At 51.9% G+C, this 27,986-nt stretch overlaps 1 pseudogene; it reads right to left on the bottom strand.

Annotated features, from left to right (window-relative positions):
* Positions 1–27: 27 nt before the first annotated feature.
* LOC142825174 (GTPase IMAP family member 8-like) lies at positions 28–24,173 on the bottom strand (annotated as a pseudogene).
* Between the last annotated feature and the right edge of the window lie 3,813 nt (positions 24,174–27,986).

Genomic DNA, 27,986 nt, shown 5'->3' with positions numbered 1-27,986 from the left:
ATAGCAGGGAGGCCAGGCTAATGCTTGGTGTGACTCCAGGAAGGTCGATAGAGTCTTGCCGGCTTGCCCTTTGCCTGAATTTCAACCCAGCAGGGTCTGCAACTGTGTTTTTAATACCACGGAAGCTACATGTGAACTACTGGATTTTGACCTGGGAGCTGAGTAGATCTCCCAGCACCAGCCAAAGGACCAAACGCATCTCTCAGTCACCTCTCAATGCAGCATGTTCCACTGCCGCTAAGGGAGAAGCGCTGTCACAGATGCAAACTGAGAGCTGTCATGTGTGTAAACCCAGTCAGCCAGGCTGAAATTAATGGAATTAATCCATTCGAAAAACAGAGTAGCTGAATGTAGAAACTAGATTAGCACATTTAAATTATTCAAATAGATTTTGTTAATAAAGAACAGCGATTACAGACTTTGTTTATGCTTTGTATGAATGGGCGGCACTGGAGAAGGTGCGGGTGCTGAGAAGCCGAGGTGCGAGGTTTGGGAAAAAATTGGGTTTGGTTGCACTGAGACTCTGTCAGTGGCTGTTAGTGTCGGAGGAAGATCACAAGAAGCAGGACAATGAGAACCCCCACAGCCGCCACGATGCCCCAAATCGCTTTCTTGTACTTGATGTAAACAGCTTCCACGGTTCTCAGCCCGGTTCTCTTATTGAGTCCAATGTAACCTCTCACTTTCTGCTCAGTTAAATGGGGCTCCAGGTACATCTCATTGGTGTAATACCCGCCCCCGTTCTCCTGCACCATTCTCTGGATCATTTTCACCAGCTCCAAAACCTGCTCCGTCTGCTCTGCCCCGGTTACTTTGTTGTTGAAAGCGCAGTAGCGGTTCCCACACGCCTGAATCAGCCCCTTAAGGTCCTTGTTATCTGTGTATCTCACATAGTCGTGCAGGGAGCCGATAGCTAAATCTTCTTTCCGGGTGAACAGGACGACCATGTGCCTCATGGCTCCGTCTCCAAAGATCTCCCGGACTCGCTTCACGGCTTCCTCGTCCTCTGCAGTGTAACGGCCCAGCTGGGTCACCAGCACCAGCGCGTGGGGGCCTGGGGCGGAGAGCTCGACACAGCGACAGATCTCACTACATGTCACTGTATCACACACCTTTCGGTCAAAGATGGCAGGTGTGTCAATCACCACGAGCTCCCTCCCCTTCCAGCTCCTTTGCCCGTTTTCACAAGTCAGAGTCACTGGCGTTGCTCGGAGTTTGGACTCAAATGTTCGTTCACCGAGGATGGTGTTTCCCGTGGCACTTTTCCCAGCACCGGTTTTGCCAACGAGGATGATTCTGAGCTCTGATCTCCTGCTGTAATCTGCAGGTTGGACAATCAGAGCATCATTGCACAGATAGAAGATACAAGTCCTACCCATGTACTATTTATATACCTGCTAATTAATGCACACAGCGTACCCTGGGGCTGAGAGGCCCAGAGTAACTAATGTCCCTCCCGTCCCACATCTCTGCTTGTCTCTGTCCCCTTGGATTTCCTGACAATGACCAAACCTGAGCCCCTTCTCCTCTCTCCTGCATCTTCTCCTCTTCCTTCTTCCTCTGTCACTTTTCTCAACACCCCCTTCCCACCTCCCCTCAGCCCTGCAATCTGGGGGCAGTTGTTGAGCCCTCTCTCACCTTCACCCTGCACATGTCAGCCACATGCAAATCCACCTTGTCCTTCCCCCTCAGCCCCACCAGGAGCTTCCTTCCCTCTCCAGCCCAACCTCCAAGTTCCTTCCCAGAGCCCATGTGTTCTGCCTGGATTATGCAGTGTTCTCCTCTCCGGCCTCCCCAACACGCCCCAGGACCTCTGTCCAGTCACAATACAGCCCCTGAATGTGTCTCCCTTCCCCGTTTGACTGAGCCAACAGGGCCAGTTCTTACACCGCACTCCTCACTGTCCAGCCAGAGCACCTGTCTCTGGCGGGACACAGAGAAGCTATGGGAACAGAGCGGAGCTGATGCTCTTTGCCCTGGATCTGAAAGCCAGATGGTGCATCCAAAGAAACCCTTGTTCTTCTCAGGCCACGTCCTCCTGTGGACTGAGTTCGGGCCTCTCAGACCTCTGAGCATTTCCCAAGGGCATTTCCGCTCCTTCTCACTACTTTTCAGAAATGTCTGCAGAACGCTGCCCCCTCACTGCGCCTCCTCCCCCGCCAGCCCCTGCGCTGTCCCAGCCCTTCCTCTGCGCCAACTCTCCTCACATGAGGTTTTCAGAGTGTTGCACAACCACCCCTTGGCCCTCCTCTTTCAGCCCCCAGGGCAGGGCGCGGCCTTGCTGGGATCCCTGCCAAACCCCTGCCGTGTCCATGCCACGGTCCCCTGTGCAGCCCACTTGTGTGTGCTGAACCCAGGGAGCCAGGCCGTCTTGGCTACAAATTGCCTCCTGCTCTCCCCTCACACTGCAGAGCGGGGCAAACGGTCCAGCCCACCTCACACGCGTTTGTTTGCACGGTGCAGGGCTGGAGTTTGCCCAGCTTGTCAGAAATGCCCCAGGGAGCTGGGGATAGGGGATGGAGCGTGCATGGTGCACGGACTCTCCCTGGACTGGAACAAGGCCCTGCCCTGCCTCCCCTCTCGTCCCCTTTCTCAAAAGCTGCAGGGGCAGGTACAGGTGCAGCTCCTACAGCAGCCCGGCGTACGGACGGAATGACGGACCCTGGGAAAGGTTTTCTCATGGGGGTTGTCCCTGCAGAAGCAAAGTTACACGGGACACGTCACTGCCAGCCCCTGGAACGGTCCCCATGCTGGAGCCTCTACACGGTGCTGGGTGACCAATAGTGCCCTCAGAACCTGCCTCGGTCCCCGAGAGCTTGGGGACTTCACTCGTCTATGCCAGGACTAAGCAAAATCTAGTGCTGAGGCTGGAATAGGGCCCCTGGTGTCCTTCTTACCAGCTTCTCCTCTCAGCGTCTGCCTGGCCATCTCGCTCTGAAAGAAGTGCAGTAAAACGTGTTATTTAAACTCACGCGTTACCCCAGGAACTCAGCAGATAGAGAAACACCCAGCTAGACAAATGCAGAGATAGAAACAATGGGCAGTAACAAGCACAAGCACTGGTACCCATGTGATCCTGAGCGAGATGGGAATTTCAGAGCAAGACACAGTGGCTACGTCTACACTGGCCCCTTTTCCGGAAGGGGCATGTAAATTTCACCAGTCGTCGTAGGGAAATCCGCGGGGGATTTAAATATCCCCCGCGGCATTTAAATAAAAATGTCCGCCGCTTTTTTCCGGCTTTTAAAAAAGCCGGAAAAGAGCGTCTACACTGGCCCCGATCCTCCGGAAAAAGTGCCCTTTTCTGGAGGGTCTTATTCCTACTTCCTTTGTGCTTCAAAGTAGGAATAAGACCCTCCGGAAAAGGGCACTTTTTCCGGAGGATCGGGGCCAGTGTAGACGCTCTTTTCCGGCATTTTTAAAAGCCGGAAAAAAGCGGCGGACATTTTTATTTAAATGCCGCGGGCGATATTTAAATCCCCCGCGGATTTCCCTACGACGACTGGTGAAATTTACATGCCCCTTCCGGAAAAGGGGCCAGTGTAGACGTAGCCCTTGAGATTTTATATTTAACCACAGTCAGCGCATCTGCTTGGCTCTGAGCACTGGGGTAGTTCTACTGACGTCCAGAGAGTGACTTAGGTGCCGTACGCACACGTGTGCTGGCCGCCTTGGACCACAACTAGCTGAGCTGCTCTAGGTACAACTAGCTCAGAAAATCAGTCCTGTTACTGCAGCCTCGTGCACCCAAACGTTTTCATCAGCTATCGAGATTCTGGATTCAAGAACTGAGTCAGCAGTGTGACTTGGTCAATGAGGCACAGGAGATGCAGCTTGTGCTTCGTCACGGACTCGGCCTTTGCGTACCCACTGGTACAAACCAGGCGTCAGTTCTTATTCAGACAAAGCCAATACGGGGAGAAGATGGCCATAAGGGAGCTGGGCAAACTTGTTCTGATCCAGCTCCTTTCCCCTGGAAAATGCAAAATTGCATCGACCAAAACATGTTGCGAATTTGAGTTGAATTTGCCAACAGGTTGTCCTGGAAGAAACTTCAGCAAAAAGTTGAAATATTTCAAGGCAAGTCGTTCTATAAGAAATGTTTAGATTTTCTGTCCAAAATACCTTTTCATTTTGAAATTAACCTTGACTTTACTCTTAATTTTTTTGTTTAAAAATCCCAAATGAAACAGAATGCTCTGTGTTGGGTCGAACAAAATATTTTAACCCAAACTTTTTTCTTTTGCCATTTGCCAAAGAAATTGTATTTTCCCCCTGTTTGATGTGATTTGTTGAAAAAAATTCAGTCGGCACCACTGAACCAAAACCCTGGTTACTTGCACAGCTCCAGTCATATCCTCAGGATTGAACATCGTGTGCGTGTTGGTACCGCACTGAGCAACCTGCTGTTTGAAACTGGGAGAGATAAATAGCTGCAAATTCATCTTTATCCCCATTCTGCCCCTTCGTGAAACTCAGCACTTCTGTCTGGGGGAAACCTTCCCGGTATCTCAGCCAAACCCTTTGTGGAGGCCGCTGGACTCAAGAGAACAAATTCCACAGGCAAAACCAATGTGCTCAGTTGTGCTGACTCGAGACAACCCAGCATAGGGGCAGGGTTTAGTAACATCTGTCACATTACCGAATTGGAGAGATCGCTGCTGCACCCCTAGGTGGGGGTGTTGGCCCCAGGAATTGGTATAAAAGGGGGCCATGTGGGGTATTGAATGGGAGCTGCTTGTTTGCTGATCTTATGTACGCTATTTATGTGAGTGTATAATGTTTGTGTGTGTAGGTAGGAATCTGTAATCTGTGCGGAAGCTGAATATTTCTCTGAATGTGGTTGAGCATTGCTATGGACAGGCTGAGTAGCCAGGCCCTGTGGGACAATGGCACTTGATGGGCCAAGGACACACCTAAAGCATGAGGGCGGAGACCTAAGAGCTGCCAGCAGAGAGAGGCTGAGGACCAGGTGACTGGCTGCATACAAGGAGAGGCCAGGGAGAAGGTATAAAAAAGGCCATGTGGTAGATGCCATTTTGTTCTCAGCTCAGAGGCAGCATTGCAGGGATCGAAGAACCCATCCTGACCTAGGATGTGCAACAAGGACTTTTAAACCAGCAGCTGTAACATCTCTGCTAGAGCCTGCATCGAGGACTGGGAGATTCGATGCATGTAACGTACTGTACTTTAATAACCTTACTCTCATGCTTTTCTTTCTTGTAATAATAAACCTTTAGATATAGATTCTAAAGGATTGGCTCAGCGTGATTTGTGGGTAAGATCCAGAGGGTAAATTGACTTGGGATCTGTGGCTGGTTTCTTGGAACCGGACAGAACTTGTTCGGGGTAGGTGGGATTGGGTGCTAGGACCCCCCACCAGTGTATAGGCCCGGGGCCATCTGGGGCACGGATATTGCTGGGATGTCGGAGGAGTTTTGCTCGGGAGGCTTCAGGCAGGCAGCTGAAGCGCTCTGTGGGACTGGTTTGTGGCCTGTTTGGAGAGGTCACCAGTCTGGGGGCCGTAAGGAGCCCCGGATTTGAGCAATTCACCCTGAGCAGACGCCCTCAGCTGTGCCCAGACATGGCCCGGTCCGTTACAACATCCCCTCTCCCTCTCCCTCTCCCTTCCCCCTTTGTCTCTCCTCTCCCTCCTTCTCTCCCTCTCCCTTCCCTCCTCATCTCTGTCTGTCTCCTTCCCTTCCTTTCTTCCTCCCTCCCTCAGACATTGGCCAATGCTGGAGCTAGGCGATTGGTTAAGACACCACCTGGCTCTACGGAGAGGCAGGTTAATTGGGCAGGTCCCAGCGAGAAAGGGGCCTGGTGGGAAGGTGCCGCTTTGACGTCACTTTGCCCCAGGCGCTGCTTGCTGGAGTGATGGTCCTGGGGGGAACGACAGGGAAACGTGCACCAGGCTCTGCACTTACTGCCTCCCTGCAGCCCTTGGCCAGGCCACTCGAAATGCTGCTGGAGGCTCCTCTAGGCCCATCTCTGAAATCCCGGGGGTGCCCCTCCCTTCAAACACATCCTGGTCACAGGCCTTGGGTTCATCCCCACGGCCCCTTGAAACTCGCCCCTTCCTCTTGTGCCCTGCAGCCTCGGCCAGCAGCGTCCTTCCCCCTAGAGGGGCCTTCGGTGCCTTTTCCCAGGGAGCTCCCCAAACGGTGGGAACTGATGCCCTGGCCCCACCCACAAACTCCCTGTGCAGGCCCATCCCACCACAGTGCCCACAGGCCGGTCTCAAGGCGGGCAAAGGGGGCAGGCGCCACCAATTCAAAAGGGCCTGGAGCTCCCAACTGTCCTTACAGCTGCTGCGGCAGAGGAGGCAGCCAGAGACCTAAATCAGTAAATTGCTGCCAGAGCCCAGCATCCCAGGTGGGGCTAAGGGCTGGTGGAGCCGTGTAGGGTGTGAGTGTGTGTGTGTTTGTCACGATCCTGAAAGCACTACGGACTGGTAGAGTGTGTGTGTGTGATGCGCTGCAGGTGGTACTAAGGGCTGGTGGAGTGTGCTTGGTGTGTGGTGCACTCCGGCTGCCCTAGTGCCACCTCTTCCACCAAGGCTCCTCCCCTTCCATCCCCAGAGCTGCCCCTCCCCCACCATGCCCAGCGCCCGGCAAGTCTGTCGCCTGGTGCCCACAAGGATTCGCTGTTTGATAACGTGTAGGGCAATGGTGGACATGATATGGCCCAGGGGCCAGACCCACCTGACAAGCCTTTCAGTCCCCCCCGTGGCCCACCCCACTGCAGCCACAGGCAGGGAGCAGCTGCACATCTCCCTCTAACACCCCACACCCTCGTCTCCAGCTCAATCCCCTCCCCGAGTTCCCTTCTGCATCCAACCTCGAGCCAGACCACAAGCCCTTCCATGGAAAAGTGCCCTCCCCCATGAAAAATGATTGCCCATCCCTGGTCTAGGGGAATGTCCAGTGAGGAGGGTTGAGGGATTCTTGTTGTTTTTAGGGGCTTGTTATTTCTTAACATCTAGATGAAAATTCCCTGGAAAGATCCGTAAGGAATCCATTTTGAAGCACTTGGATGAGAGGAAAGTGATCAGGAATAGTCAGCATGGATTCACAAAGGGCAAGTCGTGCCTGACCAATCTGATTAGCTTCTATGATGAGGTAACTGGCTCGGTGGACATGGGGAAGTCAGTGGATGTGATAGACCTTGACTTCAGCAAGGCTTTTGATCTGGTCTCCCACAATATTCTTGCCAGCAAATTAAGGGAATGTGGATTGGATAAATGGACGGTAAGATGGATAGAAAGCTGGCTGGAAGGCTGGGCCCAGCGGGTAGTGATCAATGGCTCGATGTCAGGATGGCGGTCGGTTTCTAGCGGAGTGCCCCAAGGTTCGGTTCTGGGACTGGTTTTGTTCAATATCTTTATTAATGACCTGGATGAGGGGATAGATTGCACCCTCAGCAAGTTTGCAGATGACACTAAGCTAGAGGGAGAGGTAGATACGCTTAAGGGCAGAGATAGGTCCAGAGTGACTTAGACAAATTGGAGGATTGGGCCACAATAGATCTGATGAGGTTTAACAAGGACAAATGTAGAGTCCTGCACTTGGGACGGAAGAATCCCAAGTATTGGTACAGGCTGGGGACCAACCAGCTAAGTAGTAGTTCTGCAGAAAAGGACCTGGGGGTTACAGTGGATGAGAAGCTGGAGATGAGTCAACAGGGTGCCCTTGTAGCCAAGAAGGCTAATGGCATATTAGGTTGCATTAAGAGGAGCATTGTCAGCAGATCTAGAGAAGTGATTATTCCTCTTTACTTAGCTCTGGTGTCCAAGGCTGGTACTTACCCGGGCAGTTGTTCCCAGCGATTGATAGGCGGCCATTCCTCCTCTGAAATGGTGGTTGGACACTGCGTCTCCTGAAAAATCAGTGGTCGTGGTCACTGCACGACAGCCAGATCCCAGCCGGTTGGTGTCCCTTGGTTCCTGTGCTTTGCCTGTCAGTTGTGGTTTGGTGAAGAGGGTGTCATGGGTGTGTGTGACATATGACCCGAGGAAAGGTCACTGGGGCTACGTCTACACTACATGCTTCTTGCGCAAGAAATCTTTTGAACAAGAGTTTTTGCACAAAAACGTATTGCACAAGAGCACATCCACACTTCAACACACATCGCAAAAGTGATGTGCTTTTGCGCAAGAGAGCGTCTACACTGTATGGACACTCTTGCACAAGAAAGCTCTGATGGCCTTTCATAGACTAGCCATCAGAGCACCTGTTCTTTTTCCCTCTGGACGTCCACACTTGCCTTTTTGCACAAGAACTCTTGTGTAAATAGAGTTATTCCTTGTAAAAGGAGGTTTATAAGGCAGAAAAAGCCCTCTCTTCTGCTGTTTTATTCTTGATTTCCTTGCACAAAGTGCATTTGAGGTGTGGACGCTCCATGGGTTTTTGCACAAAAACCTTGCAGTGTAGACGTAGCCTGTGAGAGATGCTCAGAGGCAGACACTGCAGCACATGCTCAGGGGAGTAAGGCCCCTCATGGATGCTGGGGCTTTGGAACTCTCCCCTGGGTCCCTGCAACAAGCACTGAGGAGCGACGTCTTTGCTCCTGTGACTGGAGTGGTGAGCATGGGGAGACTGGGCAGGAGGGGGGGCCATTGGCTGTAGCTGGGGCTTTGCCGGGTGCATGTAAAGCAAGGCAGGGGAGGTTTCTGGAGCCCCACCGACAGGGAGCTAAGTCTCACTGACCCAGCAGAGCCTGGGCTGGTGGATTGAGCTGTAGGACCAGGGCCTAAGGCCTCAATGCGCAAAGGGGCCGAGGGGCGTAACACCTCACGGGTAGGCCTCTTGCTATTCCCTGGCACCCCACATGCCGGGTTAGGTGCCTGGGCTCCCTGCCCACTGCCTGGGGAGGGACAGGCACAAGCCAGGAGCCAACAGGAGACCCGCCCCTCATGAATGTGATGCCAAAGCCCGAGGTGCAGAGTGACCCCTTGTCTCTGCGGGTCCCACAGCCAGGATCCCCCAGCCAGGCAGCTGCCTCCGCCCAGCCCCAGTGAAATGGGAGGAGGACAATGGCTCCCTCACAACCTTCCCCCAGAGGTCGGGGAGCTCACCGGGAAGTGGGAGACACGAGTGGATGGCCTGCCCTGTGCCTGAGGAGAAGAGGGTGGAACCAGGATTCCCCGTGTCTCAGGGAGAGCCCTGCCCTGCGGGGTTGGTCCAACTCACTGTGTATTCTGGCTGGACTGGGCTGCGCAGGCAAGACAGGAGCTCGCTCTGCGTCTTACCAAAGGGAAAGAGACGGGGTGACTGGTTCCAAGCCTAGGGGAACATGTGTGGGGCCCCAGGAGCTGACAGTGGGATCTGAAACACTCTCCAATGGCTAGACGTTGACGCAAATACAATTCTGACTGGAAATAAAATGACCGCTTACAAATGGAAGGGTAATAAACCACAGGGTTGTGGTGAATTCTTTCTCAGGGTTGAAATTTAAATCAAGATTGGAGCGTTTTCTAAAGCCCCACCAAAAGGGAGCTAAGGCCGTGACTTCACTAGGGCCAAGATGGACGCTGCCACGATCAATATTCTGGCATTTGATTTAGCTGATGTAGTAAGTCAAACTCAGAGGGAGCCCCTGTTGGCGGCTGGTACTCCTGTTATTGTGAGGAGTCTGGGAAGCCTCCTTTTACTGTGAACAAGAAGCTGGATATGAGTCAACAGTGTGTCCTTTTAGCCAATAAGGCGAATGCATGAGGAGGAGCATTGCCAGCAGATCCAGAGATGTCATTATTCCCCTTTATTTGGCTTTGGTGAGGCCACATCTGGAGTATTGTGTCCAGTTCTGGGCCCCCCACTACTGAAAGGATGTGGACACATTGGAGAGGGTCCGGGGTGGGCCACCAAAATGATGAGGGGGCTGGCGCACATGGCCTAGGAGGAGAGGCTGAGGGAGTTGGGTTTTTTCTATGATTCTAAGCCAACGGGAGCTGTAGAAGACAGCAGGGAAACTTCCATTAAGGTACGTTGACTCCAGTGAGGTCACTGCCGGTGCCTATCTGAATTTGGCCTTCCCCTGTGGGGCAGACCTGGCTGAAGTGTGACTAGCCCAGCAGAGCCCTGGTGCGGGTTCAGACTCTCCGAGAGGGAGCCCAGGGCACATCTGTCTGTAGTCAGGACATCTGCACAGTTGCTGCGACTGGCACGTCAAGTGGGCAGATCTGGGAAGCTTGAAACACACCCAGAATTCCCAGAATCCCGCAGTGTCCGTTCGGATTTGCACGTTTTCTGCCAATCACCTGGTTCTGCTGGGATTCGATACCTCCCGTGGAATTCTTTACCCACGTTCATCACCACCCAGCTCTTCCAAAGGGATCTCCTTCCTCCCTGGACGCTCCTGGCACAGGCACGACAGAGGCAGCAAGGCCCAGATTTATCTGGGTATTTCGGGGCCTACGAGCAGACAGGCGCCTAGTGGGATCTGCAGATGCACCTAAGCAGGCCTGAGGCCCACTGCAGTTAGAGAAACTGCTTCCAAATGTGGGAGAGTTTCCCTAGACACGGGTGCCGACCCCGCGGTGGGCCTGGCTGCCCTGCAAGAGCTGAGGAAAGTCTGCGCTGCCAGGACCTGGTGGAGTCAGCGACAATCCCACGTTTCCGTTGTGCTCCCCCCCGGCCCGAGGATTTGCCCTGCGCCACCGGGTGCTCCAGAGAGTCAGACGCGATTTGCTCCCTGGGCCAGAGCTCTGCAGGGAAGAGCTGGGGGCTGAGCAAAGGGACTGGCTGGGGGAGGGAAGGTGGCTTTATAGAGCGCTGGGTACTCGTCTGCCTTGGCCCAGGGCAGGGCTGGGGCAGGGCTGGATTCTCTCCTGGGGAGAGCAGCCCCCGGGGGGCCCAGAATTCCACCCGCTGCCTGGGGGTTTGCAGCAGTTGGGAGCAAGTGAGAGTATCCGTAAACTTCGAGTATTCTCATCACCGTGCTCCCTCCCCCGCCCCATGTTCCCACCACTGGGTGACTTTAGGCTCCCAAATATCAGAGACCGAGGCTTGTCCCCTGCTTTTCCTCCTGCGCACTCACCAGCATTTTCACTTGGAGGGCTTTGTAGCCAGTTTAAAATACCCCCACCTTGCCAGCCCTCTCACTCTTACACACACAGACACACACACACACATACAGACCAATGCATGTACACACAGACACGTACACATGCAAACAGACACCCACATACAGACAGGCACACACTTGCACACATGCAGACACACACACACACATAGATATGAACACACACAGACACGCACACACACACAGACATGCACACACATAGATACACTCAGACACACACACACACATTCGCACACACACATTTCCAGTATCAGTTCAATTTGGAGCCCAAACCTGCAATGTCTCTTCAGATGGGATAGATGTTTCCAGCCTCTGCCCCGTCCTCGCAGCCGGCGGTGTTACACCAACATGTCAGCAGCCGTCTGGGTTCTTCTTTCCCACAGCCAGTTCATATTAACAGCTGAGGCAACTGATCTGCAAATGAACCAGCCAGCGATCCACGTTTCTCAGTGGATGCAGTGGGACGAGCTGCTGCCCCAACTGAGAAACGTCTTGCACTGAAGAGTGAAGTCTGATTGTACAGGACGTGGCTTTGTGCAAGTAACGGCTGAAAAACCCAGCTGGTCCCGTGTCCCCTGGTACAATCCCAGCTTTCGGCCCTGAGCGTGGGACACGTGTGCAAAACGTGACTCCTGGTGCTGACTCCCTTTGTGGCTGTTGCCGTTATTGTGTGTTTGCCCACAGGGATCGTTGGGGGTGAGTTGTTTCAGGCGTTACTGCTGCTCTGCACCAAGGCACTTCCTGTGCAATTCCGACTTCCTTCTTACAAAAATGGCACCGAAAATCTTATTGAAACTCTGAGAAAAACCCGACAGATGTAGCTGTAGGTATCGGTCTGCGCACACACACGTGTATAGCTCTTGGATTAATCTGTCTGTGCATCTTGCCTTGTTTCTCATGCACACGTAGATAAGGCTTTTGGAGACCCTGAGAAAAATGCTTGTGAGAAAGGAGACAGAAAACTTGGGCTGTCGTGTGTTTTCCATGAGGACACACTGTTGCCATTACTGATTCAGGATCATCACAATTCTCTGTGTGTTATTTTGGCATCAGTGGGGACCCATCACCAGAGCAGTGTTCAATCCCGGAGAAGATACAATCCCAGCCCAAAAGGGCTCACAGGGCAAAGACACAAACCAGTGAACAGTGGGGGATGGGGACACAACATACGCACAAAAGTATCTCATGAAGACCTGGGAGGCACTAAAATTGAGCCTGATTTCCCCGTACAGAAAACATACGAGTGATAAGAAGGGCTCTGTCCAAGGGGTGGGGGGGATACTGCATTGGACCTCAGTTTGACAGGGAAAGAGGTCTTGGTCACAGATTACTGATCTGATAATTAATGCTAATGTAGGTGCAAGTAGTCTTTTCTAAAGCTGGGTTAATGTGATGGCAGTGTAGTTGCATGGGTGGTTCCTATGGGGCCGAAACCCATTCCTGTTGGTAGAGGATGGTGGGAAGAGTTCTTAGAGGGGTCACATGACACCCTTTATTTCTGGTCATGTGTTCATCTTGACCCCGTTAAATACTGCCCCAGAGGTGGGATTTCCTCTGGCCGACAGGAGGGACCTAGGGGGCCAGGGGCAGAGCTAGGGTTTTCAGGGACTGTGGTTAAGGTGTCCCTATTTTTGTTTTAGTAAATATGGTCACCATAGATTTGAGGATGAGTTTGAAAGTTCTGTGCGGAAGGTTTTCAGTGGAGAATTAGCAATGCTGTTTGTTTCTTTTGATTTGCATCCTACGTTGCTCTGCCTGTTCTCACTTACCACCACTTAAACCCTGCTGCTGGTACTTCATCAAATCACTTGTATTTTCTATCAAACCCAGTGCAAGTAATTGTTACCTGGGGGCAACCAGTGTCCACTTTCCCCCTATTATTGCTAAAGGGGTTTGCCTAATTCTTTGTTGGTTGATCCCATCTGGGGAGTGATATCCTGGGAGGCTGGGCCCTAAACTGCACTCTCCTTGGACCTGAAGAGGTTCAATGTCCATACTGCTTCTCGGTGGGGGCAGGGACCTCAGCTCAGGGCCTTGGCTAGGGGAGACCAGGGAGCTGGCCCAGCAGAACCGGCCGCTGAGGAGCCCCAGAGAGCGGGAAGGCGAGTGGCAGTGGCCATGTCAGTGCCTTGGGAGGCAGCCCCGAGGGGGCTTCTGTGACTGCAGCCTGTCACACCCAGGTTGTTTATTTTTGTGATACTTTGACTTTTACTCAAATAGGATTTTGTGGGGGTTTTTAAAGAAAATATTGTACTTTTTACTCCACTGCTGGTCAGGGGTAGACCAGCCCGGCGGGATACCAGGAATTTCCCGGTGGGCCATCCTCCAAAGGGCTGGCTGGCGGCTATTGGAGGAGGAGGGGGTTTGTGATGAGGCACCACAGCCCCCGCACTTAAAATTCCCCGGCGCCGCACACCAGCCATGTACAAGGCAAGGTGGGGCTGAGGGAGGGCATGTGAGGCATGCTCAAATGCTGTGCAACAGCTGAGAGGGGAGAAGTCACGGCCCGGCCCACAGTTGCACCGCACAGCTCAGCTCCAGGCCTGGCATGTGCTCTGGAGCCCTGGAAGCAGCTGGGGCCAGGGCTGTGGAGACTTCTGGGGCCTGATCACAGGCTCCAGACCCGCAAAGTGGAAGGCAGAAGGTGGGGGAGGGGAAGGGGGAAAAATAGGGCGAAGGGGCGGGTGGTAAGGGGAGGGGGGCAGGTCAGGAGAAGAAAGGGGAAGGCACCAAGGGACAGGGTGGAGGAGAGACAAATGGCAGGGGACAAGTGCAGACAATGAGGAAAAGGGCAGGAGGGAAGGTGTCAGTGGGAGGGGGCAGGGTGATGCTGGGAGAGGAGAGAAGAGGGTAAGGACATTGGGGGCTAAAGGGGGAAGTGGGAGGTGCTGGGAGAAGGCTTGAAAGAAGGAGTGGGAATGATGAAGTTGGGAACAGAGCAAATCATGTGAGAGGGCACAGAGGGGCATGAGGGGAATGGGGCAGAGGGTGGTGAGGGGGTGGGCATCAGGGAAAAAAGGGAGAGGGGGCAGGGGCAGTGAGGGAAGGGGGACACAAGGACGGTGCAGGGGTAAGGGAAGGTGCAGGTGCCAGGGGATTCTGGGGGTGAACCAGAAGGGCAGACACCTGCAGGGGAGGGACCAGCACCAGAGGAGAGAGGCAGGGCAGGGGTGTAGAGGGAGGTGTTAGGAGAGGGGATGATCCAAGTGGGGCTACTGGAGGAGTGGGCACAGGGGGGAGAGAAGGGCTGGTGGAGGGGGGCAGGTCTCAGGAAGGCTGAGAGCAGTGAGAAGGGCAGGAGTCAGGACAGCAGAGGAGGGTGAGGGGTTGGGGGGCAGCAGGCACCAGGGGAGCTGATGGAGCAAGGGGAGGAGACATGGCAGCAGAGGGAAAAGGTAAAGGTTTATAAGAGTATGTCTACACTACAAAGTTAATTTGAACTAACAGCTAACACCCGTTAGTTCAAACTAACTTTAATAGCATCTATACATACAAACCGCTATTTCAAATTTAATTCAAAATAGTGGAGCGCTTAATTTGAAGTTAGTAAACCTCATTCTACGAGGAGTAATGCCATAATCAAATTAAGTAGTTCGAATTAAGGGCTGTGTAGCCCCTTAATTCGAACTAGTGGGAGGCTAGCCCTCGCCAGCTTGCCCTGGTGGCCACTCTGGGCCAAACCAGGAAAACTCTTTTGCCCCCCTCCCAGCCCCGGAGCCCTTAAAGGGGCACATTCTGGACACAGTGCCTGTGCCAGTTGCAAGCCTGCCAGCATCCAGGCAGGAGACCCTGCACCTGGCACAGCATGAGCCAGCCACCCGCTGCTACCAACACTCCACCACTTCCCAGGACCAAGCTGGCGGCTCCCAGAAACCTGCCCGGGACCGTAAAAGATGGGCGCCCGCCTGGTCTAGTGCAGAGATCATGGACCTCATTGAGGGTTGGGGGGAGGCCTCCAATGCCCACAATCTCTGCACTAGCCACAGGAACGCAGCCATCTACAGCTGCATGGCTACCAGAGTCTCCACCAGAGGCCACATGTGGACCCAGGAGCAGGTCTGCTGCAAAATATAAGACCTGTGGCAGGCCTACTCCAGGGCCTCCCAACCAGGGGATAACCTGGACACCTGCCCTCATTATGAGGCCCTAGACCACATCTTGGGAGCTCACACAGTCTGTGCCCCCCAGGTGGTGATTGACCCTGGGACAGAGGGCCCAGCCCCTGAAACAGGGGAAGAGGAGGAGGACAACAGCCAGGAGCCACAGGAGCGTGAAGGGAGCCTGCCCAGGACCCAGGACCCCCAAGTCATCCCACAGAGCCCGTCAGCTGTGTTGTCTGAGGTTGGGGAGGGCTCCACATGTGAGTGCTATCATGGTCCCCTTATATGGCAGGGGGAGAGGGACCCCAGGGACCGTGCGCCTGGGCCTTGCCCACCATGGAACAGCAGCCGGGTGTCATGCAGGGGCCCTGGCCTGTTCCCCACACACCGACCTTGCCTTGCAGAGGGGGGCTGGGTTTCACCCACTGTCTCCCCAGGGAGAACTGACCACTGCTCTTGTTTCACCACAGCCGCAGCACATGGGAGTGCAGGGCACACAACCACGCCTGGAACAGCCACCTGCACCCGGGCCAGCAGGTGTACCAGGAACCTAGAGGACTACCAGCGGCAGCACCTGTGGCTACTGGAGCACCAGCTCCGCACCCAGGAGCACTGGGTCCAAAAGGACCTGCGGCTGCGGCAACAGAGCTTGCAGGCTCTGGAGGAGCAGGGCTGTCCATCAGAGGTCACCTCCAGACCCTTGTGGACAGGTCCCTGCATCCTCCTGCTCCAGCCCCTGCGGCTGCCCCAGCTCTCGCTCCTTCTCCCACCCCTGCTCTCCCTCCCACCTCCTCCACCCCCCTATCCCTCCTGCCCCCCCCACACCCACTCCCCCCGACTTCCCCGCACCCGCAGTGCTGCGAGATGGGAGAGCCAGCAAGACCCCAAACCCTGAGCTTTCCCTTCCCTTCCTCCCCTTCCTCCCCCTTCCATCTCCCTCCTCCCAGGTTTCCCACTCCCCTCTTCCACCCTCATTCCTCCCTTCCCCCACCTCAGTTCTGTGAAATAAAAGAGATTTTTGTTGGCAAAACAGGTGTTTTTATTTTACTTTAGGAAGGGGTGTTAGGGAGGGAAAAGGGGAAGGAGGAGAGGGTGGAAGAAGGCCCCAGTGGGGCATGCCAGGGAGAGTTCAGTCCTCCTCCACCTGGAAGCTTTCCCGCAGGGCTTCCTGGATCTGGACAGTCCCCAGTTGGGCCTCCCGGATGGCGGCGGTGCGGGGCTGCGTGTACTGGCCAGTCATATGTTCTGCCTCAGCCATCCAGGCTGGCAGGAAAGCCTCCCCCTTCCTCTCTCATAAATTGTGCAGCACACAACATGCTGCCACCATGCGAAGGATATTGTGCTCGGCGAGGTCGACGCAGGTGAGGAGGTATCTGAAGTGGGCTTTCAGGCGTCTGAAGACCCCTCGACCACAATGCGGGCCCTGGTGAGCCTGGCATTAAAGGCCTGCCGGGAGGGGTTGAGGTGCCCCGTGTAGGACTTCATGAGCCAGGGCTGTAGGGGGTAGGCTGCATCCCCCACCATGCACACGGGCATGTCCATGTCCCCGACTCTGATGTGTCGGTCGGGAAAGAAGGTCCCGGCCTGCAGCCTCTGGCACACGGAGGAGTTGCAGAACACCCTCATGTCATGTGCCTTGCCGGCCCAGCACACATTGATGTCCGTGAAATGACCCTGGTGGTCAGACATGGCCTGCAGGATCACTGAGAAGTAGCCCTTCCAGTTGATATACAGGGAGCCCTCATGGTCCGGGGCATGGATGGGGATGTGCATTCCGTCGATCCCCGCCCCCACAGTTGGGGAAGCCGAGGGCGCTGAACCCCTGGATGACCGTGTTCAGGTTGGTGAGGCGGACAACCCTGCAGAGCAGCACCTGGTTGATGGCCTTGACCACCTGCAGAGAGACACACCAAACTGAGAATCACTGGGGTGCCTGAGTAGCTGGGAGTGTTAGTTCCCTGGCACTGCCCCGCGCCCCACTCCCAGAAGTGGCCAGTGAGTGCTGTACCTGCATGAGCACTGCTCCAACGGTGGATCTCCCCACGCTGAACTGGTTCCCAAAACTGGATAAATAGCTGTCTGGCGTGGAGAGCTTCCGAGGGCAACGGCCACCCGCTTGCGGAGGGGAATGGCGGGCTTCATGTGAGTGTCCCGTTGCCGCAGAGCAGGGGTGAGCCACTCGCAGAGCTCCAGGAAGGTGTCCTTCTTCACCCTGAAGTTCTGGGTCCACTGTTGGTCTCCCCAGCGCTCCAGGATGATGTGGTCCCACCAGTCACTGCTGGTGTCCAGACGCCAGATGCGGTGGGGCACGCTGGTATCCGGGGCACTGCTGCAGCTCCTCCATGGCCCCAGGGAGGCCAGAGGGAGGGGGAGGGGGCTGACATTCACCAGATGGTGCCAGGCAGCCTCCAGCCATTGGTGCCAGGCTTGCAGCAACAATTCCAAAAACTGCACCAGAATGCCCAGGGCCAGCTCTGGCTCCATGATGCCAACTGGAACGGTGTCCCCAGTGAGAACAGACAGGCAGAGAGGAAAATGCTTTGCTGTCCCTCGGCGAGGTTGGCAAGCAAGTGGAAAAGCTGAGAACCGGCTGTCCAGGGGGATCCCTTTAAGCACGAGCCTCAGATAGCCTCAGACAGCAGCCACACAAAGCAACTACTGACCTGATGCCCTGCTGGAGCCGGTTTCAGCTGCCCTTAAATGCGACCCAGTGTCCAATAAATGTGGACGTGCTAATTCGAATTAGCAAAATGCTAATTCGAATTAGATTTTGGGTCTAGATGCGTTAATTTGAATTAGCTTAATTCGAAATAGCACTGTATTGTAGACATACCCTGAGATATTTATTAATAACTTGGATGCCACAGTGACACATCCAAACAAGCCACATGAACTCAGTACAGGTGCACAGCATAAAATTCATTCTGCTTATGGGAGGAAACTCTTAGAAGGAACACTTCCCCCTGCCTCTCCGCCCCTGAGTTAATGTCACACACATTGGGTTAATGCAATTGCAGGATAGTTGCATGAGGGGGGTTTGGTGGGAGCCAAACTAATCCATATTTGTAGGAGGATGGTGGGAAAAGTCTTTAGAGAGGGGTCACTTGACACCTTTTACTTCTGGTCATGTGTCCATCTTACCCTAAGAGTGTTACCTCCAGAGGCCTTGCTAATGGGAGTCAGGGGGTGTGGCTAATGGGGGCCAGGGGCATGGTTAACAGAGGTCATGGGTGTGGCTAATGAGGGTCAAAGAGTACATTTTAAAAAAATTCTTTGATTTCTGAACAAGCTTTTACAGAAAAAGGCGTCTTCCTTATAGAACAGGTTTACCACCGTTAGGAAAAAACCCTCTATTCTTTCAACTTTCTGTCAAAAGAACACAATAGCAGTATGGACATAAATATAGTTTTTCCAGAAAAATGGCTGCTTCCCTGGAAAAACGTTACAGTGTAGACATACCCTGAGAGGGGACATGATAGCAGTGTCACAAGTGGGAAGAACGAAAATTGTTCTCCTTGGCCTCTGAGGATAGGCCAAAAAGCAATGGGCTTAAACTGCAGCAAGGGAGGTTGAGGTTGGACATTAGGAAAAAGTTCCTACCTGTCAGGGTGGTGAAACACTGGAATAAATTGCCCAGGGAGGTTGTGGAATCCCCATCTCTGGAAATATTTGAGAGCAGATTGGTTTGACATCTATCAGGGATGATCTAGATGGTGCTTGGTCCTGCCATGAGGGCAGGAGACTGGACCTGATGATCTCTTGAGGTCCCTTCCAGTTCTAGTATTCTATGATTCTATATGGAAGTAGATTAATAATGAATTAGATGGGGAGTAATATTTTAATGCTAATCAACATGCATTTATGGAAAATTCATCCTGTTAAACTAACTTGATTGCATTTTTGATTAGGTCACAAATTTAGCTGACACCAATAATAAACAATTATGTATGATACGAGGTGGTGTTTGAGTTGGTATCACTTGATTTTGATTACGAAACTAGAACAATACAAAACTAACATGGCATACATTAAATAAATGAAATACCAGTTAAGTGAAATGAATAGAGGATTAAGTAAATCCAATCTATACATGCCATGCTGGCGATCAATCTTCTGGCACTCTATTTAGTATCGTGCCGGTACTCCTCAATTCACGAGGGGTAAGGGAAGCCAAGAGGAGTGTTTGCTCCTGTTGACCTCCTACTGTGGAAATGGTGCCAACCTCTGCTTAAAGTTGACCCGGGTAGACCTAGGCAGAGCTGAATTCATGGGCTAGGGGTTATGTCTCACCACTGGCCACATCTGTGCAGAAGATCTTTAGTTCCTCTCCCAGGTCAGGTTGCAGGGAGAGAGAACACAGGGCGCTCTGTCTCAGAAAAGGAATTTCAGGGCATGTGGCGAGGGCACTGGAATGGAGACAATATCAATTCATCAGCACTTTTATTGAAACAAATGGAGGAATAACAAACAGCGGGAAGTGTGAGGTTACAAGGCCATCGCCCAGTTCTAGGGCCCCCTCTGTACATTGCGAAGGTGAAGAATGACTCAGCCCAGCCCATTCACACCCCTTCCTGAAGGCCTCCCATGGCATGTCTGAGCAAGGGGAAGGTCCAAGCAGGTCGAATGGTCAGTGGCGAGGCTAGACGGCCAAGTTAAGCAAGCACTTTGCCAGAGCATTTCAACAGAGCGCACAGCTTAACAAGGTGCAACAATGATAACAACGATGACAATGACAACTTTTGCAGCGTAGCACAGACATTTACAGGGCCTTGGCTCTGCTCACGTCTGGCCCAACCTACTTCCCCAAAGTTTATCTCCTCGCCCTAAGAAATCTCTGAGCCCACTTACTCCATAGGTTAGTAGATTATGATGCTTATTTCTACATAGTAAGGAGGAGTATCTCACTCCCAAAACCATCACCTTGGCCTTTCTCACATTCCTCTGCCCAGAAGTCTGTTCTGTGGTGACCAGCTAACTCTGGGAACAGGATGAATTGGTTCAGTTCTAGGGTCAGTTCCCCTATTTGGTTTCCCAAAATCAAGGAGCAGCTGAGAAGGCATTTTATCTTCTACAGAGGTCGCTTATGCTAACTCACTCTACAGATTTGCTTTAGCTGCTCATACAGGAGTGAGGTCTGTAGGTTTCTTGCATTGCAGCTTAACAATGTGGATAACCATTAATCCTTATAACGAACAGGCATTATGTGTATATACTGGATATAACAGCAATTACTATGACTCAACCCAAGAAAAGACTGGTATCTGGTATGGCAGGCAAGCAGCAGACACGAGATAGAAACTGTTAAGAGACTCCTGAGCTAAGCAGGCACCAGGGCAGCCAGAGGCCTGCAGATGCCAGCTGAGCAGGTCTGGATTCAACTCCTGGACAACCACACAAAGCAATGGCGAATGCGACAGTCCAAGATGAAGCTGGTCCCAGGCTGTGTGAGGCAACTTCTGACTCAGGGCAAAGATGGAGAACAAATCAGAGGCAGTTGGCACATCTGAACAGACAACACTAAGGCCAGAGCCAGGAGAAAATAAGAACATGGGACCTCGAGAGATCATCGAGTCTAGTCCCATGCCTTCATGGCAGGACCAAATACTGTCTAGACCATCCCTGACAGACATTTCTCTAATCTACTCTTAAATATCTCCAGAGATGGGGATTCCACAACCTCCCTGGGCAATTTATTCCAGTGTTTGACCACCCTGACAGGTAGGAACTTTTTCCTAATGTCCAACCTAAACCTCCCTTGCTGCAGTTTAAGCCCATTGCTTCTTGTTCTATCCTCAGAGGCCAAGATGAACAAGTTTTCTCCCTCCTCCTTATGACACCCTTTTAGATACCTGAAAACGGCTATCATGTCCCCCCGCAATCTTCTCTTTTCCAAACTAAACAAACCCAATTTCTTCAGTCTTCCCTCGTAGGTCATGTTTTCTAGATCTTTCATCATTCTTGTTGCTCTTCTCTGGACCCTCTCCAATTTCTCCACATCTTTCTTGAAATGCGGTGCCCAGAACTGGACACAATACTCCAACTGAGGCCTAACCAGCGCAGAGTAGAGTGGAAGAATGACTTCTAGTGTCTTGCTCACAACACACCTGTTAATTTAGCCCAGAATCATGTTTGCTTTCTTTTCAACAGCATCATTCTGCTGACTCATATTCAGCTTGTGGTCCACTATAACCCCTAGATCCCTTTCTGCCGTACTCCTTCCCAGACCGTCGCTTCCCATTCTGTATGTATGCCTTCCTAAGTGGAGCACTTTGCATTTGTTTCATGCCCTTCGTCAATTATGTTTCCCTTCCATGTAGCTTCTCTAATTCTAATGGATTTTTTTGAGATGGGGTGACCAGAGCTGAGCACAGTATCTGGATGTGGGCGAACCAGGGATTTATACAGCGATGTTGTGACATTTTCTGCCCCTTTCCTAGCAGTTCCTAACATTCATTCAGGGTCGAGCCCGGAGCAGGTGTTCCCAGAGAACTCTGCATGCTGACTCCAAGGTTCCTTTCTTGGGTGGCAACAGTTAATTGAGACCCCCTCGTTATGTTTTCAAATGTGCCCTGCTTTGCACTTGCCAACAGGGAATTCTATTTGCCACTTTGTTGCCCAGTCACCAACTTTGGCAAGGTCCCTTTATACCTTTTCACAGTCTGCTTTGGACTCTGCTCTTCTGAGTGAATTTCTGTAATGGGCAAACATTGTATGAGGGATAAAGGATCTTTCAAAAAACGGTTTATTTTTCGAAAGATCCGCATCTAGACTGCCTTTTTTTTTAAAAAAAGCTCCATTTTGAAAAAAAGCAGCAACCATGTTAATGCTAATGAAGCGCAGGATATTTAAATCCCTGCTTCTTTAGCAATTTCGACGTGCCTAATCTACATCTCTCTCTGTCGACAGAGAGGTGTATTCTAGACCCAGCCTTACTGACTAGGGGGAGGCCCTTTCCCCTTATCCCATGGCGGCTTATTTAGAATGCGTCTCACACAACAGCTGGACTAATGCGGGTGGTGAGAAGTACAGGAGAGATGAGCAACATGCAGGACTAGCAGGATGGCACCCAGCAGACTGGGAGGAAGCAACAGGGTGAAATTGTGTCCCTCACCCACAGCAGTAACAGAGACAAGGCAGAAGAAGAGCAGCACACGTGTAAGACTGCGATGCCTGATCAGGCACAGTGGGCTGGTGACAAAGCCTGTATGCGTCTGGCCCCACCAGTAACCAAATGTCTGCCCAACAAAAGACAAAACCAATACATTATAAGACATAAAGGTGCAGCACCATGTGTGAGTTGTGCACGTTGCAGGGGGGAAGGGTTGGAGGTGGCTCCAGGAAGTCAGTCTGTGTGTGCATGGCTGGAATGCCAAGTAGAAGCAGGAGCAGCCCTGTAAGCAATTACCTCAATAAAGAGAAAATGTCTGTTGTACTTCCCCTGGTTTGTTTCCCTCTTTCCTTCCTGGTGTGGCTGCAGGGAAGCCAATGGAGTTCCATTTACTCACAGCGCTAAGTGTTCAAGATTTTACTTTTAATGGAAACTTTGCAGTGCTCAGTGTCTACCAAGTGCAAATGCACAAGCTAGTGGATGTTATTTCACATCTCTGGGGAGGGCACTTCTGCAATCCCTTGTCTGACCGTAAATTCACAGTACTCACCTGAAAGCAATAGAGGTATCCCACTGCAACTCCCATGTGACCGAACACAGCTACACGGCCATAATCCATATTTCGCCACCGAAATTCGAAACTCTACTGCAAATGGAGAGTAAATCAGAGCAGAGATTAACCTAAGCTAATATTGAGGCCTCTAGCCTGGACCACAGGACAGTTTCCAGTTCTGCCTGAGGGCTTCGGGGGTGCCTACAGGCAAATCACATCCCAGCTCTGAACTTTAGTTTCCGCATTTGTAAAATGGGGAGAATGCTGCCGTCTTGCTTGGTGAGCTACTGATGGAAAGTCTGTGTAAGAATTTGGCATCATAAGCACACATGATGTCAATAAAAAAGAAACACTGACATTGTAACTGGGATTTTGTACCAATGGGCTGCACTAGCATAAGGATGAGGATGCTGGAGAAACTGAGACAGAGGATTTGGGAAACTGTTAGGTTGGGTTGCAACAAAACTTTATGTATTGCTCTTAATAGGGGAAAAACATCAGGAGTAGGACAGGTACAGAAATACAAACCGCAATAACCCCCAAACACCAAATAATTTCATTATGGTTCACAGAATCTGCTTTTGCAGCCCTCAATGCACGAGATTTATTTATTCCCCTAGGAAATCGCTTCCTTTGCTCAGCTGCATAGCTCTTACTGGCATAATACCTGCCCCCGTTCTCCTGCACCATTGTCTGGATCATTTCTACCAGCTCCGAAACCTGCTCCGTCTGCTCTGCCCCGGTTGCTTTGTTGTTGAAAGCGCAGTAGCAGTTCCCACATGCTTGAATCAGCCCCTTAAGATCTTTGTTATCTGTGTATCTCACATAGTCATGCAGGGAGCAGCCAGCCCCTAAATCTTCTTTCCGGGTGAACAGGACAACTGTGTGCTGCACAGCTTCATCTCCAAAGATCTCCCGGACTGCCCTTCATGGCTTCCTTGTCCTCTGCAGTGTAACGGCCCAGCTGGGTCACCAGCACCAGCACGTGGGGGCCTGGGGCAGAGAGCTCGACACAGCGACTGATCTCACTACATGTCACTGTATCACACACCTTTCGGTCAAAGATGGCAGGTGTGTCAATCACCACGAGCTCCCTCCCGTTCCAGCCCCTTCGCCCCTTTTCACAAGTCACGGTCACTGGAGTTGCCCTAAGTTGGGACACAAACTTTCCTTCCCTGAGGATGGTGTTTCCTGTAGCACTTTTCCCAGCGCCGGTTTTGCCAACAAGGATGATTCTGAGCTCCGATCCCATATCTGGGTCTGCTGGTAGCAAGGTTCACACAGTAAGCACCTGAGAGGTATTTCTGCTGACATAATTACTGCTAAGAGGCCCAGGGGAATGTCGCTCAGAGCCTTTTGTTCTCCCTCCAGCCTCCTGCAACAAGGAGTTCCACAGGTTGACTCTGTGCTTTGTGAAGAACAACTTTCTGTTACTAGTTTGAAGCCTGTTACCCATTCCTTTCCTTTGGTGTCCTCTAGTCCTTCTTTATGGGAACTAATTAAGAACTTTTCTGTATGCACCCTCTCCACCCAACTCCTGCTTTTAGACACCTCTATCCTGTCCCCCCTCCATCTCCTCTTTTCTAAGCTGAGAAGTCCCAGTCTCTTTAGCCTCTCTTCATATGGGACCTGTTCCCAACCCCTGATCATTTTAGTTGCCCTCCCCTCTCCCAGCCTCTCTCTTCCCCTCTCCCACCTCCTTTTCCCAGTCTCCCCCAGTTTTGTTCAATAAAGACAGATTCCATTTTTGAACACAATTGTCCTTTATTTTGTACATCAAGAAGAGGGGCTAGGGAAGGGTAAGTGGAAGGAGGTGAGGGAGGAATGGGGTACACGCCCCTGATGGGGAGGACTGGGTTGGCTCTGCGGGCTTTTGGGGTGGAAGCTCTCCTGCAGCCCCCCAATTGCCTCCTCTCCCCAGATGGCAGCCTGCGGCAAGTGCAGCCGGTCTGATGGCCGAGTGCTGTGATGTGCCCAGTGTGGGTACTCCGGGCACTCCAAGCCAGGACTGTTCTGCAAGCGGGACACCCCTGAGAACTGTCTCTCTGGGGTGGGGGTCGGGACCCTTTAAGCACAGCCCTCGGCTAGCCTGAAACAGCAGCTCCACGCTCTAAGTCCTCCTCTGATGCCCTGCCGGCACTGCTTCTGGCCATCCTTAAGCTCTGTTCAGGATCCACTCTGTGTGCACATGCTAGTTCGAATTAGCAAAACGCTAATTCGAACTAGTTTTTTAGTCTAGATCCGATAGTTCGAATTAGCTTAGGGGCCAGAGATAACTCAGGGAGTAAAGGAAGTGCAGGAGGAGTTGGTTGTGGCTCAGCAGTGCAAGGCTGCTGCAGAGCCAGGGAAGGGTGAACTGCTGCTTAAGGAAGCTCATAGGGAAGAGAGTCCTGGCAGTGCTTGTAGCAAGCAGTTTGCGGTAACTAAGGGAGATGACAATGCCTGGTGTGGAGAAGGCATTCAGGAGGAAGCTCTGCCTGTAAAAGGCAACAGCTTGTTGTGTGAGGCACTTGTTTCGGTGCCTGACAGACAGAATTTGTCTGTTAGCAGTGACTCTGCTGACTTGGGTTTAGGAAAACCCAGTGCGGATGGTGTTGGAAAGGTCACCAGTCTGGGGACTGTAAGGAGCCCCAAAATTGAGCAATTCACCCTGAGCAGACTCCCGCAGCTGTGCCCAGACTCGGCCCGGTCCATGCCAGCCCCCTAGTTTGAACTAGGCTTTATTTGCATCTTCCCGTCTGGGCGCCATTTTTAAATCCCCTTAGTCCGAACTAACTGCCCTCGGCTACATGTGGCAGTCAGATGTTAAGTCCTTAGTTTGAGTTAACTGTTACACCTCATTCACTGTTAGGTGTCCAATCACTCCCAACTTTCTTATTGTCTTTGCCTCTTCATTGAGTTACTGATCTACCCTGACCATGGTCTTCCTCTTGCTTCTAATATATTTGTAGAACACTTTCTTCTTATCCTTTATGTCTCTAGCTCAGTGGTTTCCAAGCTTTTAAAGCACAAAATCATTTTTTTGAATGTAAGTGCAATGCAGAATCTATCTCAAACCCAAATCCCCTTACCCCGCCTCCGTCGTGCCTCTTCTCCAAGGCCACACCCCTGCTCACTCCATCCTCCCTCCCTCCCTCCCTTCCTCCCTTTCACCATGCAGGGGAGGGTTTGGGCACAGGCTCTGGTCTTGGGCTAAGGCAGCATTTCTCAAACTGTGGGTCCCAACCCCCCGGGGAGTCACAAGCAACTTAGAGGGCGGGTCTCAGTATCACAAGTTTGAGAACCCCTGGGCTAAGGGATGTGGCGTGTGAGAGGAGCTCTGAGCTGAGACTGGGGCAGGGAGTTGGGGTGAGGGAGGGGAACCAGGGGCCAGGCTCTGTAAGGGTATGTCTACACTAGCTCGTTAATTTGAGCTAGGTAGGCAAATGAGGGCAACCAGGGTTGCAAATGAAGCCCGGGATTTAAATATCCTGGGCTTCATTTGCATCTTCCTGAGTGCCACCATTTTTAAATCCCCCTTAGTCCAAACTAACTGCCCGCAGCTAGACACGGCAGTTAAACGTTAATTTGAACTAATTCATTAGTTCGAATTAACTGTTACTCCTAGTGGAATGAGTAACAGTTAATTCGAACTAAGGAGTTAGTTCAAATTAATGTTTAACTGTCACGTGTAGCCACGGGCAGTTAGTTCAGACTAAGGGGGATTTAAAAATGGCAGTCAGACGGGAACATGCAAATGAAGTCTGGGATATTTAAATCCCGGGGTTCATTTGTAACCCCGGTTGCCCTCATTTGCAAACCTAGCTCGAATTAACGAGCTAGTGTAGACATACCCTAAGGGAGTTTGGGTCCACGGGCTCAGGGCTGGGGTAGATGCTTGGGGTGTAGGAGGAGGTTTATGACTGGGGAAGAGGTTCGGAGCTGGCTCCAGTGGGCTCTACTTACCTCAAGTGGCTCCTGGGTGGTGGTGCAGTGGGGCTAAGGCAGGCTCACACGTGCCCTGGCCCTGGCCCTGAACCACTCTCAAAAGCAGCCAGTGAACTCCATCACAAGCCCTCTTGTGCCCTCACCCTCCATTCTGTGGAGATAAAATACAGAGTTGTAGGGGGTTTCCCTGACATCTCAGTACCCTCCTTACCCTTCTCTGCTCTGCACAGAAAACAGGAGGCTCCTGGGGTGGGGAAAGCTCAAAGGCAAAGGGAAGGAGGTGCACAGCAGTGGGAGGAGGGGCAGCTGAAGTGCTGGCACTTGATTGCTTCTTGGCCAAACCAGTCAGGATCACCCATTAGAGGCTCCCAGAATGACTGGTAGATCCCGATTGACTGGTTGGTGACCACTGCTCTAGCTAGATATATCAGGTTTTGTGCCTTCACCTTTATAATTTTGCCCCTACATACTTGTGTTCTTTCTTTCTATTCATCCTTTGTACTTTGACCTAGTTTTCACTTTTATAGGCTTCCCTTTTAACTTTTACATCTTTCAAGATCTCTTGGTGAAGCCAGAGTGGTCCTTCCTTTTCTACAGGGTGGGATAGTGTGCTCTTGCACCCTCTAAAATGTCCCTTTTGAGAACTGCCAACTGCCTTCAATTGCTTTTCCTCTTCGTTTTGCTTTCATGGGACCTTACCTACCAACTCCCTGAGGGTATGTCTACACTGCATTTCTCTGTCAAAAGAGTAATGCAAATGAAGGCATTCGAAATTGCAAATGAAGCCAGGATTTAAATATCTCACGCTTCATTTGCATAATCACATTATGGTGCAATTTTGAAATAAAACACACTGTGTAGACATGTATCAGAGGGGTAGCCGTGTTAGTCTGAATCTGCAAAAGCGGCGAGGAGTCCTGTAGCACCTTATAGACTAATTGAAGTGTAGGAGCATGAGCTTTCGTGGGCAAAGACCCACTTCGTCAGATGCAACTGTGTAGACATGTTATTTCAAGAGAAAACCCTTCTCTCAAAATAACTGTTAAACCTCATTTTATGAGGAATAAGGGTTATTTCGAGAGAAGGGTTTTCTCTTGAAATAATGCATCTACACAGTGTGTTTTATTTCAAAACAGCGCTATTTCAAAATAGCACCATAATGTGATTATGCAAACGAAGCATGAGATATTTAAATTCCGGTTTCATTTGCTATTTG

The sequence above is a fragment of the Pelodiscus sinensis genome, unplaced genomic scaffold (genome assembly GCF_049634645.1).
Source record: "Pelodiscus sinensis isolate JC-2024 unplaced genomic scaffold, ASM4963464v1 ctg40, whole genome shotgun sequence".
NCBI lineage: Eukaryota > Metazoa > Chordata > Testudines > Trionychidae > Pelodiscus > Pelodiscus sinensis.
Note: the sequence above shows the minus strand (reverse complement) of the source record. Positions and strands in the feature narration are given on the sequence as shown.